This window comes from Cebus imitator, unplaced genomic scaffold, assembly GCF_001604975.1.
Source record: "Cebus imitator isolate Cc_AM_T3 unplaced genomic scaffold, Cebus_imitator-1.0 Scaffold404, whole genome shotgun sequence".
Lineage (NCBI taxonomy): Eukaryota > Metazoa > Chordata > Mammalia > Primates > Cebidae > Cebus > Cebus imitator.
The window spans coordinates 95,098-111,421 of record NW_016107719.1 but is presented as its reverse complement, the minus strand read 5'-3'; positions in this window follow the sequence as shown (position 1 = coordinate 111,421).

The window sequence follows — 16,324 nt, the reverse complement described above, 5'->3', positions numbered from 1 at the left end:
AATTCCTGTCATAGGTTTCTTGACCTCTGTACTAAAATAAGCAAAAAACCCATTTAGCCTGTGAGCTGAGAAGCAAGACAGGGTCAGTCACATTAGATTTCTCTCATTTCTTGTAATCCTGCAAAGGCAGTTTCAGTATTTCCACGGGCTAGGTTTGTGAGAGGAATGCAGCGTGTTTAGTTAAGATGTTATTCTGGAAGTTGGCAAATCGCCCTCCAGAAACACACTAATTTGCACTGTGGTGAGTGTGAGACAGAGTGCCTGTTTCCTCCTCTTCTTACGGATGTTGCTGTCACTTGCTGTAAAGCAAATAATTCAGTAATATGAGAGGTCAGAAAGGATCACACAGTTGTTTCATTGCTTTGTTAGTGACATGGAGCACCTTTGCTCTGGAGGGCTTGACTTTGCTTGCAACGTTGGGAAGGGGATTCAGAGAGAGAGAAATAAACATAGGGAACACGCTATTTGACAGCTATGAAAATACAGGGTCCTCCAGAGCGAAAGGCGTCTTTGCTGTCCTCAGACACCTTCAGCCCCTTATAGTCTGTATCTCAAGAGGGCATCTGGAAATTCCTCCTGCCAGGTTTTAAAACATGTATTACTTTTGGCTGGGCACGGTGGCTAACACCTGTAATCCCAGCGCTTTGGGACGCTGAGGTGGGTGGATCATTTGAGGTCAGGAGTTCGAGACCAGCCTGACTGACATGGTGAAACCCCATCTCTACTAAAAATACAAAAAAAATCAGCCCGGGCGTGGAGGCGAGCGCCTGTAATTCCAGCTATTCGTGAGGCTGAGGCAGGAGAATCGCTTGAACCCAGGAGGTGGAAGTTGCAGTGAGCTGAGATCACGCCACTGCACTCCAGCCTAGGCAACAGAGCGAGACTCCGTCTCAAAAATAAATAAATAAAATAAACATATATTATTTATTATCCTTTTTCCATTCCTCGTTTGGTTTTTGTTGCTGTTTGCCCCAGTCCAGGATCCAAATTGCCATTAAGGGGAAGAGTCTAAGTCCTTCCATGACACTTTTTTTTTTTTGAGATGGAGTCTCACTCTGTCACCCAGGCTGGAGTGCAGTGGCACAATCTTGGCTCACTGCAACCTCCACCTCCTGGGTTTGAGCAATTCTCCTGCTTCAGCCTCCCGAGTAGCTGGGATTACAGGTGCATGCCACCACATCCAGCTAGTTTTTGTATTTTTAGTAGAGATGGGGTTTCACCATGTTGCCCAGGCTGGTCTCAAACTCCTGACCTCAGGTGACCCACCTGCCTCGGCCTCCCAAAGTGTTGGGATTACAGGCATGAGCCACCTCCCTGGACTTCCGTGACACTTTTAAGACTACTGTTAGCGTTCAGAGGGTGTAGGTCTGTTGGTGTCTTCAAAGCGAAACAGCTATAAGAGAAACCATCTAGCTATACAGGATTGTGCATGTCAATTTCCTGTTACCACCATTCCCTTCACAGGTTCCTCTAGATGGCAGAGACTTCCCAGAAGCCCCTTCCCTGTGGTTCTTTGTTCCCCAGTGAGAGGCTCTAGAGAAAGATCTAGAAGACAGGAGAGAAGGAGAGGACAGTGTCTTCTGAAGGCGCCAGTGGCCAGGCGTGGAGCAAGTGAAATGCCCAGCCCCTCCCTTGAGAGCTCTTGAAAACCATCCTTGCCCCTCTCCCATGCAGCGGTGGCTTCTCTGGCATTTGCTCTGCAGGCTCTTTCCGTAGTTGTTTTGGTTTTAGGAGGGGTTTTTGGAGAATAAATATTTAAATATAGGAATCTGGAATTGTTCCTTTCATCTTTTTAGATGTGAAGACCACAGTGACATCATTGCCAGTAGAAAGTGAGACACTGGTTCATGACACGCTTTGACAAATCAATTACCTAAATTAGCATCTGTAATTGCTTGGGGTCAACTGCCTCTGGCAAGCAAGGCCTTGGGACACCAAGAAGCTGTTGTAATAAAATGTTATAAGATTCTTAGGTTAGATTCTTCTCATAGAACGGGCTGGATTTTACCGGAAAAAAGTGGAGGAAAAAAAAAAAAGACAAATTTAGGACTGCAAATTTCCTGCTGGAGGCAAAGATAGACAACCAGAGAATTATTACATTACTCTGAAAGAACTCCTTATTTCTTAGGGTCACAGGGCCAAGATTTCTTTTCTCTGTTCCTCTCTCTGTTGTTATTTTTTTTTGAGTATGGTGGTACAATCACGGCTCACTGCAGCCTTTACCTCCCAGGCTCAAGCGATCCCCACCTCAGCCTCCCAAGTAGCTGGGACCTCCAGGTGTGCACCACCACACCTGGCTAATTTGTAAAAAATTTTTGTAGAGATGAGGGTCTCCCTAGGCTGCCCAGGCTGGTCTTGAACCCCTGGGCTCAAGTGATCCTCCCACCATGATCTCCCAAAGTGCAAGGATTACAGGCAGGGCCAGGATTTCTAAAAACCAAACTCCAAGTAAAATACAATCGAAATCGATTCATGACCTTGCTAGATCTCTTCTGTAACAGTTAAGGGATTACTCGGGAAGGAGAGAAACTCTAAGAGTTGGAATGTGGACATGTGGGCAGATTTTGATCAATCTGAATACCTTGAAACCCCAAACTTCGTCTCCCTAGTCACCAATAGCAGCTCTTTTTCCAGACTGGAGGAAGTCAATCTTCTTTTGCCTGAGACTTTCATTAACTCACCTGAGGCCGCTGCCTTGAGGAGTCTGCTGATTTTACTCCCACCTTTTATTCTTTTCAGAACCACAAAATCCTGGCAGACCCTCGGGTGATGACGGCAAAAGCCGATCTGGGAGGAGGCGTCCAAACAGTTGCAAGACCTCTGCCAATTTGTCGGAAACATGGGAAATATGTGGACGAATGAATTTCAGGCTGTGAGACCAGGGTAGAAGGAACATATTGTTGAACAAACTGAACTGATGAATATGGAAGCAGTGGCTAGAGAGCCTGGCTTCAATCTGTCAGATGGAGCAGCTGGGGGCGTCTCTCTCAGCTCACTCAGTGCTGTAACCTGGGGCCCGTGGTCCATTAAATGCAATCAGGATGCAGGCATTCACCTGGCTATGTTACAGCGGAGGGGCTCCGAGGCGGTGGCAGATAGGAATGTGGAAACGTATTTATGGCGTGTAACCTGCTCAGCCTGCCGGGGGGATGATACAGAGGATGCTTTCTTCATTAAGCCTTTTAAAAAATACTTTGGTGTGATGAGACATAGTGAGGCCTATTGGGGATGGAGAAAGCAAGTTCCAATCGGTCACCCGGGGACAGGGAGCTACACTATGGCGCAGATGTGCAGCTGCACAGAGACAAAAATATTATGTAACGAGCATGCGGAATGCCTGCTCAGAGTGAACTGTTGTTACAACAAGTTCGTAACAAGACATAATTTATAACAATGTGCAAACACTTGCTGACTGCTGGATGAAATACACAGCCTGTAAAATATCTTACCAAAACCAATAAGGAAATGAGGCTGAGCACGATGGCTCACACCTGTAATCCCTGCGCTTTGGGAGGCCGAGGTGGGCAGATAGCTTGAACCCAGGAGTTCAAGACCAACCTGGGCAACAGAGTGGGACTCTGTCTCTACAAAAAAGAAAACCCCCCAAAAGAGATAATTAGTCAGGCTTGGTGATGTGTACCTGTAGTATCAACTACTCAGGAGGCTGAGATGGGAGGATTGTTTGAGCCGGGAAGGTCAAGGCTGTAGTGAACCATGATCATGCCACTGTACTCCAGCCTGGGTGACAGAGAAAAAGAAAAAAAGAACAAAAGGAAGTAGAAATGCTAGTGAGAAAGAAAAAAGGTGAGAATGTTTCTGATGTTTATTTTAACCTGATGGCCAATTTAATACTAAGCCTTGTAACCCCAGGTGGAGGTTGAATGACGGCAGAAACAGGCCTGACTTTTTTTTCTTGAGACAGAGTCTCACTCTGTCACCCAGGCTGGAGTGCAGTGATGTGGTCTTGGCTCACTGCAACCTCCGCCTCCCGTGTTTAAGCAATTCTCCTGTCTCAGCCTCCCAAGTAGCTGGGACTACTGTCGCACGCTACCACACCTGGCTAATTTTTCTATTTTTAGTAGAGATAGGGTTTCACCATTTTGGTCAGGCTGTCCTCGAACTTCTGACCTCAGCTGATCCGCCTGCCTCGGCCTCCCAAAGTGCTGAGATTACACGTGGAGTAGCATTTGCCTTGGACATACACCCTTGAGAGGTGAATGCCAGCAGTCACATAGAAAAATAAAGTGTTTTCAGAAAGCAACAAGCCTCCTTTTAAACGGTAAAATACTAAAAAATAGAATAATTACAGAAAAAGTGGAGACATGTATTTAATAATTAATCGCTTATAAATTCATCAGGCCCAGACAGTTTAACAGACAAGCTCCTTTGTTTTTAAGTTCATTTAAAATTTTGAGTTCTTACAAGGCAGATTACTTTTTAAGTAGCAGATAATCCTCATGTTATTTAAATAATACCAATGGAAAGATAACGATGGAAGGAAAATCCCCCAATCCGTTCAAGGTAGCTATCATATCCTTAAAATATGGGATGAAAGCACACAAGGCCCTCTTTAGAAAGAAAACCCAAGATCAGGGGGATGAAGGCTCTTTGTACAGTGAAGGTCACCTCACTGCTAATCAGAAACAGCCTGCAGGCTGGAGTTTAAAGCTAGAGAAAAGTCTCAAAGCCAACAGAGGGTTGCTTTACCTGAACTTAAACTCCTGTCTCCCAGAGGAAAAAAAAAAAAAAAAAAAAAAAGAGCTCTGCTGATGTTAAAAAAAAAAAAACATGTGAATTTATTCATTGTTGTATGTATTAAGACTCTTTGAAAAGTTTAATGATTTCAAATGCCTGCGAAACGTTGCTCAGGCTAAATTACATAATTCATGAAAATGGATGATGGCTCAAAAATTATGTCAGTGTACATAAATGATTCACCAGTAAGCTTAGCAGATTTCTACAAAAAAGGCATGATATTCACAAACTGTGAAACCTCAGTGGATACGGCAGCATTAAGAGATCCCTGCTGTTCTCTTTTTACAGCACCAGAATTTTTGAATATATGGTATTTGACAGCTTTTAAAATCTTGAAATCCTAGTGTACAGCAATTCTTTTTATTTTTTTCCCTTTTTATTTTTTAGCGATAGGGTTTTGCTCTGTTGCTCAGGCTGGAGTGCAGTGGTGTGATCACAGCTCACTGTAGCCTTAAACTTCTTTTTTTTTTTTAATTTGAGACAAAGCCTCGCTCTGTTGCCCAGGCTGGAGTGCAGTGGCACGATCTTGGCTCACAGCAATCTCTGCGTCGCCTCCTGGGTTCAAGTGATTCTCCCCCCTCAGCCTCCTGAGTAGCTGGGATTACAGGCACGCGCCACCACCCCGCTGATTTCTGTATTTTTAGTAGAGAATCAGTCTGATTACTCCTGTAATCAGCCACCTCCTGACCTCAGGTGATCCACCCACCTCAGCTTCCCAAAGTGCTGGGACTATAGGTGTGAGCCACTGTGCTTGGCCTGTAGCCTTGAACTTCTGGGCCGAGCCTCCTGCCTCAGCCTTCCCAGTAGCTGGCACTACAGGTGCACACCACCAAGCCTGGCTAATTTAAAAAAAAATTTTTGTTGCCCAGGCTGGTCTGAAACTCCTCTCACCTCAGCCTCCCAAGTAGCTGGGACTACAGGCTGGCACCAACATACCCGGCAGCAATGATTTTTATTACATTATTTTTATTTAAACCCCTTCATGTTCTGTAAATCTGATAAAGGTAGCACAAAAAGGGTTTTATAGACTTAAAATGCAAAGACAAAACCATCAATAAAATATTGGAAAATCAAATCTGATAATATTTTAAAGGAATCTGGTCGGGTAAAATTCATATCAACACCACCAACTTAGGACATCAATCAGCACAATAAATTGAAGGAAAAACCCTGCAAATAAATCCCATAACACTAGAAGTCCCCCTATAACCCAGGGCAGTTGTCTCCCTCAAGAATTTGAAGTTTCAAGGGATTGTCCCAACACTGAGGCTTCCATGTCACCAAGCTGAAAACCGTCAAAGCGAAAATTGCACCAGACACAGTTAACAACAGGAAAGACTTCATTCAAGCTACTGCAATAAAGGAGAGAGACCAGAACTAAGTCTGGCCTCAGCTTTGTAGAAAGAAGGGTGGGAGAGTGTTTTAGCACTGGGGTGAGAGGGAGATCATGGGCCATTTCTGTTTGCCAATTGGCTTTACCCAAAGGAAAAGTAAACTTTCTTATATCTTTATGACAGGGGTAGTTTCACAAGTACCCACCAAAGTTAGGTTCCTGCCCTCCCATGGGACTGAGAGATAGGGTGATGATCTTTTCCTTGATGATTACTAAACTTTGAAGGGATGGCTTTCATGTCCTTGGGAAAGACAGTCCTGGGTTGTAACCTAGCAAGATGCTTTTTTTGTTGAGACGGAGCCTCGCTCTGTCTCCCAGGCTGGAGTGCAGTGGTGCAATTTTGGCCACTGCAACCTCTGCCTCCCGGGTTCAAGTGATTCTCCTGCCTCAGCCTCTTGAGTAGCTGGGATTACAGGCATGCACCATCATGGCTGGCTAATTTTTCTATTTTCAGTAGAGACAGAGTTTCATCATGTTGGCCAGGCTGGTCTTGAACTCCTGACCTCAGGTGATCTGCTGCCTCAGTCTCCCAAAGTGTTGGGATTACAGGTGTGAGCCACTGCACGCAGCCAGCAAGAGGCTTTTAAAGAGATTTATTGACACCTCAAAGGTACAGAGAAATCATTTTCAATTACCGGTTTTCTAAAGAACATGCTCTAAAATCAGGGAGGTCAGGACCTAGAGTCAGTGAGAAGCTGTCTAAAGTCAAACCAAGCGGAGGAGGACATTCAGGCCATTTTGGTGGGAGCTTCCCGTCACCTGCCACTGGTGCCCAACCACAGGGGCCTTCTGGTGTGGTCTTAGTCTGAGGCTCATTTTATTAAAACGCCTCCTATGGCCTCTTGGAGATGGAGAAAGAAGCATGTCCTTGGACATAGACCCTGGAGCATTGAATGCCTGCTGTCATGAATAGAATATTTGTTTCAGTAGGATAAAGAGGACTTTTCAGGAAGCAATACTCAGTCTCTCACATGGTGAAGGATTTATCATTCCCTGTACGATCCCACTGAAGACAGGTGTGTACACCACCAAGAGTTAGTCAACATTGTTTTGAACTTCCTAGCAAACGCGACTGAATAGGAACAATAAGTAAAATAAGTATTAAAAATAAAAGGCAAAGCTTGCTTGTATGTCTAGAAAACCTGTACGATTTAAATAAGAATTATTCAACAAACAAGACTTAAGAAGGAGCTGGGTATAAACTCATTATACAAATATCAGTAGCTTTCCTTCCCATTAATAATAACCATTTGCAATAAAATAGTTTGGGAAGATATTTGCCACAAGAGAGAAAAATGAAGAATGAAAGAGAGAAAGAAAGAAAGAGATCAACAGAAAGAAAAAAAGAGAACAACAGAAAGAGAGACAGGTGGGAGGAAGGTTGGGGGGGAGAGAGAGAGAGAGAGAGAGAGGAGGCAGGTTGGCCCTAAAATCTTAAAAACCTGGAGATGAATCTAATAAGTACCTAGGAAAAAAACTTTTAAAATTTGCTGAAGTAGAATTCCCAGCATAAGTGGAAATCTACAATTATTGGATCAAAAGAGCCAGTATTATAAAGTTGTCAAAACTGTCAGATCTTCCCAAATTAAGAATTAAATTTAGCTCAATTCCCATAAAAATTCTAAGAGGACATTTTTATGACTTGATAAATTGATTCTAATGAGAATTTGGAAGAATAATAGCGTAATCACATCCAATAAAATGTTGAAAAGGGAGACGGATGAGTGAGCATGCCAAATATCAAAACGCGCCATAAGTTACAGCAATTGGAAAAGTATGACATAGTCATGGGAATAGAGACGTGTTCAGAGGAACAAATAAAAATTGTCTTAGTTAACTCTCATTATGCATCGAACCTAAGACCCCAGGATACCAAAAGCATCAGAATATTCTTCTTGTGGGAAGAGGGAATCATTCTTTCTTTCTTGTTCCCTATTGTCTTTTTTTTTTTTTAAGCAGACTATCTCAAGGTCTTCATGTCCCTTCCAAGAAAAGCTTGCTTCGACTTTAACAAGAAAGAATTGTACCACGTTTGCAAGTTCTTTGTTCAAAGTTGCCTTCTCAAAATTATGCTAAAAAGCTGTCTGTGCTTGGAATTCCACTTGCTTGCTGTATATGTATGAATATACTTCTCTTAAAAATCAGAGAAAAGTGGCCGGGCGTGGTAGCTCATGCTTGTAATCTAAACACTTTGGGAGTCTGAGGCATGCTGATCACTTCAGGTCAGGAGTTCGACACCAGCCTGGTCAACATGGTGAAACCCCGTCTCTACTGAAAATATGAAAATTAACTGAGGCAGGCTGAGGTGCACGGATCACCTAAGGTCAGGATTTCGAGACCAGCCTGACCAACATGGAGTAACCCTGCCTCTACTAAAAAATACAAAATTAGCCAGGTGTGGTGGCACATGCCTGCAATCCTAGCTACTCTGGAATAGGTAGGCGGAAGTCTCCTAAGGCAGGAGAATTGCTTGAACCTGGGAGGCAGAAGTTGTGGTGAGCCGAGATCTTGTCATTGCACTCCAGCCTTGGCAACAAAAGTGAAACTCCGTCTCGAAAAAAAAAAAATTAGCTGGGCACAGTGGCACACACCTGTAATCCCAGCTACTTGGGAGGCTGAGGCAGGAGAATCACTTGAACCCAGCAGGTGGAGGTTGCAGTGAGCTGAAATTGTGACTGCACTCCAGCCTGGGCGACAGAGCCAGACTCTGTCTCCAAAATATACATATATATGCGTGTGTGTGTGTGTGTGTGTGTGTGTGTGTGTGTATGTATATATGTGCATATATATATGGGCCTAGAGACTTTCAGAGCCTTGCTGGCAGCCTCTACTACCCCAAATTTTATGTTTTAAGATTTGCTGGTAATGGTGGTGTGGCTCCCTCCCCTCTATTCCCATTTTAGGATGAAGGGGATCTGGAGAGGTGTACCTGCACCTGGCCCATAGGGCAGATGCCCGCTGGTCCCCTTGGGGCTTATGGAAGTCATGGGTGTTGTAGGAAGGTAGTGACCCCACTTAGAATCTGAACCATCTTCATAGGATGTGTCCTAGCACAGGTGGGAGGGGGGTGGACTGCTCGTAAGAGAGGGGCAAGGTGGATGGAGCTTCTAGGGGGCTGTGGGGAGCTGGCTGGTCTTTGGAGGGCTCTGGAGAGTTTCCCCACCCAGCTCAGCCCCTGGGCACTGGCCATGGCTCCTCATTCGATAATGGGGTTCTTCCCCCAGGCTCCCACTGCATCCTCAATGGTCTGCAGACACAAAAGCCCCTTTTTCCCCCAACTTCTCCTCACCCTCCAGACAGTCCCCAGAAAACAGCTTAATACCTTGTGGAAGGATGATTATCCTAATCTCAATCTTCTTGATAGCTTTATGAGGTAGAGAAATAACTATTATTGTTACCATTTTATGGATGAGAAAACTGAGACTCAGAAGCTGTTTAATTTCATTTAAGCCAGGGGTCCTTCAAGCAAAAGCACTATTTAAAACTTCTTTGCATTTTATGAGGAATACATTAGGAGCAAAATGTCAACTTTGTCATGTCCAAATTTCCCAAAGATAAAACAGCTCAAAAATCAAGTATGTATCCCCGATAAATAATCTTTGAGTCAGACATAATAAAGACAATGAAAAGAATGAAGAAAAGGAAGACATCGCTAAAAATAAACAAAGCACACACGTTTTACTCTGATTATTCAAATGTCAAAACAACAGACTTTACAAGAATGCTTTAGGAAGGCAATTCCTCACAGTTTTGAGTCTCTGGAGGCCAATTTAAACAAAATGATTCTAGAAATGACTGCTATAGACTGCCAAACATTTTTGGAAATTGAAGATGAAGGCTTTGGGAATCCCCCTGAGCCATTAATCCTAAGTGCAGCGTTCCCTTTAGGAGCATATTACCAGATACACTGATCTGAATAACGTACCACTGTGCCCTGAAAGATGAGGGATATTATCCAATGGGATCGTTGAACAGGAGTGTTTATTAAGCATGGCGGGAGCGTGGGAGAGGAAACCCAGGAGCTATATGTAGCAAGCCGTGCTGAGAAATTGGTATTCTTACCCAGAAAAATGTCAACATTTAAAGTTTGGATATCAACATTGGTAATAATGGAACTGTAGCAAGTTTTCATCTCTGAATTGATGGCATTTCTGATTGATTCTTGTATCCCACAAGTGTGTTCTATAATGATGATGGTGCTTGGAACTTAGAGTCCTGGGCTCTGGGCTCTCCTTATGAGGATGTCAGCAGAACAGAGAGGGCTGGAGCATACCCCACAGGCTCGGAGGGGTGCTGGGTCACAGGAGGACCAGGCATGGAGGTTGAAGGGCTCCGGGCAGGCACACAGGGGCTGGGAGTTAGGGGCTAGGATATAGACTGGAAAATGCCTTCCAATGCCCAGATTTTACAGATGAAGGGAGCTCAGAGCCAGGTTCAGAGACAGCAAGGAGCACACCTAATGTTGGAAGTAGTAACGTTCCTTTTTAAAGTTTCCTTTCTTGTTAAATCATAAGTTTGCTAATAATTTTTGTTAAGCCCTACCCTATGTGGCTGTTAGACATGCCATGCTCACAGGAACATAGTCCATTCTATGTCCTTGTACTTTAACCAAGATACCTGTGCTGGACGTGCTCACAGGCATGTCCCAGCTCTCCATTGCTTTTACCTGTTTAGAAAAGTTTTAAGTTGTTAGCCAATTGGGTTTTAGTTTAGATTGTGAGGTCTGGCTCCAGTCAATGGAGATCAGACACAGCAGTAAGGACGACCCCAAATACGTAAGGGATAAATTTGTGCATTTTCCTTTGGTCATTGTCCTCTTGTGGAAAGATGGCTAGCGAGAGTACCCCTCCTGCAGTCCAGGAAGTAAAACTTGCATTGCTGAAAGATCTTTTGTCTCAGTGCTAATTTTTCTTTGCAGCACTGAACATCCATTTCCAACACCTAAGTTTACACAGCCAACCAGAGGATAAGTTAGGCTGGAGCTCATCTCTCTTGGGAAAGAGAACATGGGTCCTTCCTGATGCTTCTAAGGTGTTTCTCATCATCCTCTTTGGGGCTCAACATTTCTACTGTGAGCTCATCTTCTGTGAATCCACCTACGTCTCATCATTCTATTTTTCAGCCTGAACTCACCCTCCACATGTGCCTGCCCAAATATGAGAAGGTCTCCAAGGTAACTTTCCTAAGAAAATGGCTACGTCTCTATCTGACGCCCAAATACTCAAGCACACGGTCCTGCAATTCCCTTTACATTCGGTTCCCTTCCACCAAAGAGGCTTTCTATTCTACCACCATCTCAGCCTCTGGGAGGTTCTCCAGGAATCTGTCTGGAAACCAGGACTTGGCACTTATCAGGAAGAAACTGGCATCAGCTTAGAAAACCAGCAAGGCATGTGGAATGGGAATGAGGGTGGGTTCGAGATTCGCCCCTTCCAAAGAGAGAGTAGATTCCACTCCATCACCCCATAGTGTTTTTTAAGGACCTACAGGCCAGGAAGCTTCTCATCTCAGGATAGGCTTGGAGCAATTCTCAGACCAGGTAGCCTTGGCACATGAATGAAATGAGGAAGCATGACTGGGACCCAGGCCAAAGGGACACTGTTGTCCAGGGATTGAAAAATGGGGAGTCCCAATGCTACTGGGGTGCCCACCAGCATCCTCACTGATAAACTAAGTCATGTAGACTAAACACCTACATGCTGTGATCTGCCCAAGTGCTGGGCTTCATACATACCTACTAATAAATTCTTATAATAATCCTGAGAGTGGGGGGCTCTTATCATCTCCCTTGTACAACTCCATTTTCTACTTTGCATCTCCGGTTCTATCCAGCCGGGTGTGAAGCTGTGCACACACACTGGGTGACCTCACTTGATGACATTAAGACTGGGTGCCCTGTGTAGTCCACAGATACGGGTACCACTGAGTCCTGATGTTTAGAATTCAGACATTGGGGTCCATCTTTTCTTCCTGTGTTTTTCCTGTGTTGGGGAGAAGGGCAGTGAGGAGGAGAGGGAAAGGTGGGAACCACTGGCATTCTGCCTTGATGATTCTTGAATTACTTCCTGCTAGGAAGGGGACCTGGCTGGGAACAATGTAGGACACCCTTCCCTGGAGGGGAAAGTCCTGCCAGGAGTGGGGGACTAGAGGGTGCTCAGGAAATGCCTGAGTCACCCTGAGGACGCTGAGCTCTCCTTGGCACCCCTGCATGTATGTGAAATCACGGTGCTGGCATGGAGAGGGATTCAGGGGACACAAAGGGTCTGAGCTAATTCCTGTCCCCAGCCTTCTTTCTCTCTTGGGTGGTCCCACTTGGCTTCTTTGAACCCCTTTACTGCACTGAGAATGCAGACAGGCACCGGACCCAGGGCTGGCCAGGAGGAGATGAGTCTGGGGCGTGCATAGAGTGGAAGTAGGAGGATGCTTCTCAGAGGGTCACTGGCGCCGGACTCATCCTTCGTGCCCTCCACCCACGGCTCAGCCCTGAAACATTAGGTCCTATGATAGGTCCAGTGATGATAGGACCTGCCATGTTTGTTTTCCTTCTCTGAGAGATCATATAGAAGGAATCCTCTTTTCTAACAGCTGAATACAGGTTTTTAATATCTTTTGTCCAGTGTTATACTTCTAAAGTAGAAGGCTAAACCTGGTCCTGGTTATCCTCGTTACTCCATCACAGCAGGAAGGAGAAGCCCCTCCTCCAACCCATGCCTGTCTTTTGCCCCTCCTCCTCCACTTGGAAACTTTTGGCCCATCTGGGTGTTGACTCTGATGCAAGTCAGGGGTGCCTGCATCGGCGTCTGTGCGTGTGGTTGTGGTTTGCGTGTTTGTGTAGTGTCTGGTTATGCAAGAGTCCCTAAGGTGGAAGTGGGGTGTGGGAATGGAGTGCAGGGGAAGTGGAGGTGTAAGGGAAGTGAAGAGGTGTGACATAGCTGCTTAGGAAGGGCAGAGTTCTTCCTAGCGACTGGGAAGTGTCATTTGGGGTTCTGGCAGCATTAAGAGCTCCCCTCCCCCACCCCCTGGATGGTAATCCTGAATTTAAGTGAGACCAGCTGGTGTGGTTTTGTTCAGCTGAGCATGGGCAGGGCAGGAAGACTGAGAGTTTGCTATTTTCCGTCCTGAGAAGCCGCTCTGCCTCCTCAGGAGCTCCATCCGTACCCTGTCCTCCTTCCTAGCTCCTTCCCAGGGTCCTCAAGGTTTTGTAAGCACCCTCGCAGGGGTGGTCAGGTCCCATCAGGGTTGTCTGGGCATGTGTGTGCAGGCGTGTGTAGGTGTGTATGTGGGTGTGTGAGTGGGTGGAGGCTTGTGTGTTTCATAGGTTTCAGAAATTTTGAGGAAGAAGAAAGCAGAAGACATCTGACGTCTCTTGTGACATCACGACGAGCAAGAAACTAAGAAATGTCTCAGGCTCTTGCAGGGAAGAAGAGATGGGCAGTAATAGATTGGGGCAGGTGAGGAAGGACCGTGGAGGGTTTGGTGTTGAGTGAGGTGGCCCAGATGGTGTCTGTGCATCCTCAAGACCTGGGAGGAGGAAGGCTCCATCTGTGGTGGCTGGATCCACAAAGCTTATCCGCCAGAATCACTTGAAGAGCTTAACACAGTCTAGTTGGGCATCAGCCCAGTAGCAGCCAATACAATCACACAGAATCTACAGCAGCACTGCAGGGATGAGTGACAGTGGCAGAGGAGATCCATGCCAGGTGAAGAGGGCACAGGCCCAGGCTCCCCAGACTCCCAACATGGCCTTCTCCCCCCTCATCGGCCATGTCCCTGGGGAGATGAGAGGGGTATGGGACTTATGCTGGCCCATATCTCCTTTCTCAGGACCTGGGGTAGGATGGCCATTCATGAATGGAGGAATAAGAAGACCTGGTGAGATAAGCTTAGCCTGGCTCTTAGCTGGGCAGGAACACAGGACACCAGGGCATTGAGGACCCCACTCCCACCTATGGCCAGTACCAACTTGACCCGGCGCCTGCCTGTCCAGAGCCGACCAGGAAGATGGCACTGGCGTGGGATTGGCTCCCTATGGCCCTGCTGGCCCCCACTGGTCCTCAATGTCACCAGTGGCATTGGCCCCTAACAAGAGAGCCCGCCTATCCTTTGAAGCATTGAAGCTTCAAATAAAAGGCATCTTCTTCCAATAAAAGGCTGTTCTGTCTACACTGAATATCCATGTTTAGCAGCTACTCAGGGAAGCAGCCCCTTCATTAACCGTCCTGGCTGGATCTTCTGGATAACTTTGTGTAGCTTCTCCATCAGCACTTGCTGCTTCACCTTGCTCTTTATGTTACAGAGATGACTTCTTTCCACTCAGTTTTTCACCCTCATCACTAGGGATCAAATACTGGATGTTCAGTTATGTTGGAATTTCAGATTATGATGAAGGACTTTTAAAAAGTGTGCTCTTTACTGTCCTTTCCCTCACCATCTTTCCTCTTCCTCATCCCTCCTGGCCTTTCCCAAGAGCACCCTGCGTCTCCCTCCGTTGCATGGTGTTCCACAGGCCGTCATGTACCCACTGTAGTGCCCCAAAGACCAAGGGCCCTTCTGTTTAACAGAATTCATTTCCTCGAGTTATAAAAGTTATTAAAACATTATTTTAGGCAGATAGGAAAAGGGGTCCTTGGGAAGTTTTTGTTCCTTTTAAAGCAGCTCCAAAAAATGTTTCTTGTCTAGCAGGAAAGCCCCAGCTCTTGGAGTCAGATCTGCAACCTTTGATATGCAAATGGAGGCCATTAGAAACTGGGTCCACTCAACGCGGGGATTCCCACCATCTTTTCCTTGCTCCCATATGTGCCTGGCAACATGGCCGCCCCCACATAGCCCCACATGTGTAGAACATCTTGGTGCCCTACATTTGCATATTAAAAAAACTAGGGTGAAAGGGCCAGGTTTTTCAGGGGTTACATGAATGACATGCCTGGTCAGAACAGTGCCCTGAGCCCTATGCAAATAAGACACTGCCTCCTCCAGCCTCCTTATAGAACTGGCTGATTTCCAAGGCACTCAGGGTTTCTTCTCTCAACTTTGGAATCCCCCCTCCCTCTGTCTCTGTACAGAGGAGCTTCTTCCTTCTTTCTTGCCTGTTAAACTCCACTCTTTAAAACCACTCCATGTGTTTCCATGTCGTTTTATTGGTGCAAGACTAAGGACCCTGGTGTTCCTCCAGTCATCGGAGCCATATCACTTATAATATATGCAATCTTTTCCCCTTTAACAATGTCTGGATATTTTGGAATTAATCTCTCAGACGTCTTTCTAATACATGTTGTTCATTATGCCATCTTGTTCGTTATGAACAGAGGATTCTACTTTATGATGTACTAAAATGTTGTTATGAATTTCAGCACTATTGAACATTTAAGTTGTTTATCATTTTCTTTGACCACCAACATTGTTGTAATGAACAGGGATTTAAGAGCAAAAATAACAAGAACAGTTGCTTTAGCACTTATTAAAACATATCATAAAGCTACAACAATCAAAACGGTGGATGCCATACAGAGAACAAGGTAACAAAACAGGAAGCCTACGAATTGATACAGTATATATACAAAGATTTCCTATATCACAAAAGTGACACTTTAGATACACAGAAAAATAATTTCAACAAATACCAAAGGCACCTCTAACATCCATCCATTCAAAAATAATTAAAATTTTACATGAAAAATTTGAAACACAAACAGAACTAGAAAAACATATATAAATTACAACAAACGCTGCTTTGCAGTGGGAAGACCTTTGTAAATTTGGCAGTAAAAGTGAAGAAGGAGTTTACTAGGGAGCTCTTTGACATCACAGAAGCATTCACATTTGTATACCAAAAAGCCTCATATACAACATTATAAGACAAACCCACAGATTTGGGGGAAAAACACTCCACCATCTGGCCATATGTAAATTGTTGAAAAAACTTAATGAGAAAATGATAGCACCCAACAGAACAAAGACCGTAATGGACTTAGCCCAGTTAAAAAATACTAACCAATGCCTAAGACACCTATAAAGATATGTGCAAACTGGATAATTAAAATAATGCAAATTAAAGCAATTTAATGCCATTATTTTTCATGTATCTGAAAAGGAAAGATTTAAAAGAACCATAATCGCCGATGCAGGCCCAGGCATAGACCAGCAGCCCCTCATCTGTGGCCCGTGGAAGTGAGGGTT